The sequence below is a fragment of the Lycium ferocissimum genome, chromosome 11 (assembly GCF_029784015.1).
Source record: "Lycium ferocissimum isolate CSIRO_LF1 chromosome 11, AGI_CSIRO_Lferr_CH_V1, whole genome shotgun sequence".
Lineage (NCBI taxonomy): Eukaryota > Viridiplantae > Streptophyta > Magnoliopsida > Solanales > Solanaceae > Lycium > Lycium ferocissimum.
In genome coordinates, this window is record NC_081352.1 from 19,849,026 (window position 1) to 19,852,866 (window position 3,841).

Genomic DNA, 3,841 nt, shown 5'->3' on the forward strand with positions numbered 1-3,841 from the left:
CACTAGAATTGACTGCGCTTCGACGGAAATAGAAAATCTAAATAATTGTGTATTAATATTCACATATTAAAAAGAAATAATCTTCAAATCCAAATATATATTAATACTTTTTTAAGTTCTAATTGGTTTTATTATTAACATACATTATATATTTCGCTCTACTTTTTATATTTCATGATTTTTTTGCTTTTTTAGTGATGCTTAGCTTTATCCATTTTGTAGTGAAACTACGCACCTTTTCTCTCTTTTACCTTTTCCTCTAGTGCTTCCTATTTTAATTTTTTTTTCTTTTTCGAAAAAGACTTAAATATGCGATCAAATTATGGAAAATGGCTCATTTATGACACTCATCAATAGTTTGGCTCATTTATGCCAACGAACTATCGAAAATGACTCATTTATGTCACTTATCAATAGTTTGGCTCATTTATGCCATCTCCCGTTATCAAAATGACTCATCCATGCCATTTTTCATTAACGCCGATTTTACAATACCAGATATGATACGTGACCTCCAACTAGATTATGGTTGTGGGTGGGTCGGGTGTATGGGTTGTATTTTTTTATTAATTTAAGATTTAAAATTGGGCTCGTTTAATTAAACGACGTAGACCTCTAATCATAGGCGGAGCGAGAATTTGAGGTTTGTGGGTTTCGAATTCAAATCTTTAAGTTACTGGGTTCTAAATTACTAATTTATACATATTACACAATTTTCTTAAAGCAAATATAAGGTTTGAACAAAAGCGTGTGGGTTAAAACCGTCTTAAATATTTGTGGTTTCATGCATTGCCTCTAATGGAGGCCACGTTTATATACGGCATTATAAACCGACGTCACCAAAAATGGCATGGATGAGTCATTTTTAAGTGGCGAATGATAAATGAGCTCAAATTGATGAGTGACATAAATAATCTATTTAAAATAATCACGGATAAGCATAGCCAAACTATTGACGAGTGGCATAATTGAGTCATTTTCGATAGTTCGATGACATATTTGAGCCTTTTTTTTTCTTTCTTACTTGCCTACCTATTCTTTATTTTCCAAAATGTGAAATCTCCCTTTTGTTTCTTAGAGCCTGTTTGGATGGGCTTAAAAAGCATAAGGCTAAAATTTGGAAAGCGACTTATATGCAAAAAAAAAAATTAAGTTGGGGTAGTCCAACTTATTTTTTTTTGGCTTATAAGTTGTTTTAAACATAAACTTGAATAATAAAAGCCAACCCTTTCAATTAATTTTGAGCTTATTTTAAGCACAAAATGGCTTTAAATTTCGGGCCACCCAAACACTCAAAAAAGTCGAAAACGAACATAAAACTCTATAAGCCAATCCAAACGGGCTCTACTATTCTCTAACTTCCAAATAATTTAAGAAGGTAACTAAATAAATTCAAAGGCATAATCAAGATAGGTAAGAAAAAAGATTAGCGGTATTGAATTTTTTTATCCTTTAATGAATCAATTATGAATGATAGACATTAAAAATGTACCGTAAAAAGTCTTTGATAACTCCCAAAAATCAATGACGACACACAAATAAATATAAGAATTAGCTTTATCTTTTTGTTTAAAAATAATAATTCTGGAGTGTCAGAAAGGTACCCACCTTATTTGAATAGTACTCCTAACCAATTGTCGAGAAAATCCCTTATTGACTCATTATTGAAGCAAAACTCTTACAGTTGCGAGTTACTTTCTTTTCGTCATGGTTCATACTATAAGCAATAAGCAAAAGGCATAAAAGCTGAAAAGAAAACTAAAAGAACATTTATTGGATGATCAAGATTTGTTTGCTTCACAAGCATTTAAAACTCAAAAATTAAGTTCAAATATAATTCTCACAAAGTAATCCAACAAAAAGTTGTCGTCAATGATGTCGAATATTAATGTGTTCAATTTCGCAGGAAAACATGAAAAATTCTTATTTTCTTAATTTGTCTTGACATATATAAATGTATATCACTTAGATACTACTTTTGTTTGAAAATATAATACTCCCTCCGTTTCATAATAAATGGTGTTTTTAACTTATGCGCACCCCTTAAGAAATTTTTCACTCCTAAAAAATTAGAAGTGTTTTTATTAACTATCCTTAATCAAATTTTACGTCTTTCCGGGAAACTTTTTAATGATTCTTGATCATGTAAATAAGGATAATTTTGGAATAATAAGATCAATTTCTTTTTAAAATTCTAAAACACCGCTTATTTTGAATCAAAATGAAAACCCTAAAACACCATTTATTTAGGAATGGAGGGAGTATATAATATTAAACGGTGAAAGGATACAAAACTAAAGAAGATTAATGGTTATTTAGACCACATAATAGCTAAAAAGTTTAAAGATTCAAATCAAACTTATACTTACACAACTGAAAAGCCAGAAGAAATGAGGATATGAAAGGCATTTGCAAGCCAAAAAACTGCATTGGGCCTGAAATATAAAGAAGAAGAAAAAAATTAAACAAAGAGAACGAAAAGAGGCACAAGGTCCGAACAAGACTACATCCCATATCCTTTTATGTATATATATATATATATATATATATATATATATATATGTGGTGATATCAATATGCATTTATATGCAGTAATGATTATGTTTAATTAAAGAATACAAACAATTTTTACTCTCTTCAACTTCCACCGTTTTTATTATCCTAAAAAATTGTTGGTCTTAAATGCTTTTGCCTTTTAATTGAGTAATAAATGAGGACAATTATAGATTTATTGATAGAGTGATATTAATTTTGAGCAAATATTTTGAGAAAACATAAAAAAAAAAGTCAAAAATTTGAGAAAAAAGATAAATGCCAATGGAGGCCATAGAGAGGTGTCACATCACCTTGTCTATGTCTAACTTTATATTATATATAGATATATATAAGATTTTTATTATCCTAAAAGATTATTGGTCTTAAATACTTTTGCCTTTTAATTGAGTAATGAATGTGGACAATTATAGATTTATTGATTGAGTGATATTATTTTTGAAAAAATATTTTGAGAAAAATATTAAAAAAATGTCAAAAATCTATATCTATATCTAATAATAAAGCTGGGAATGGGCACGATGATATGGCATGTCTCACTGGCCAGCTTTACTATTTATCTTTTTTCTCACAATTTTGAATTTTTTTCTCATTTTTTGTCATAAAAAACTCCAAAATAATTAATATATCTCTTCTCATTATTTGACATTTATAAAATTTATTGAAATCCTTCTCTTTCTTTAATATTTCGTAAAAAAGTAACCGAAAGTGATTAACTTTTAACCTTCTGTTTGTATCAGCACCACAATAAAAAAGTCCATAAATGGGTACTTTAAAAGTTTCAGTTTTTTCAGCTTTGATTACATATAATTATTATACCTTAACAAAAAATCATTATCAACCATATGGTATAAATTTAATCACTGCTTCCTTAACCCAACCAATTTTGTCATTCTCTTTCACAATGAGTTCTTTTGGTTCTCTGTTTCTGTTTTATTTTTAAAAGTTTTTAGAACATTATATTGTTTTATACTTTATGCATGGCTGTGATTTTTTTGCAGATTGAAAATAGGTGAGTAATGTGTTTATATGTGGATGTGATACTCCCTCCTCTCTTTTTTTTTTGATGATTTGATGATACTATTATTTTTAGCGGATTATTATGATTTCTATTTCTGGTAATTTTCTTCTTCTTTCTTGTTTGATCTCCAATAAATATGAACTTTCTTGGACTGAAAGCGGGGTTTTTCAGGTACTAAAGTTTTACCCAATTATTGTCTATTTCTTTTTTAAAACGATTTATACTTTTCATTCTCTATCTTGTATTTTATAGATAGTGTAAACATGC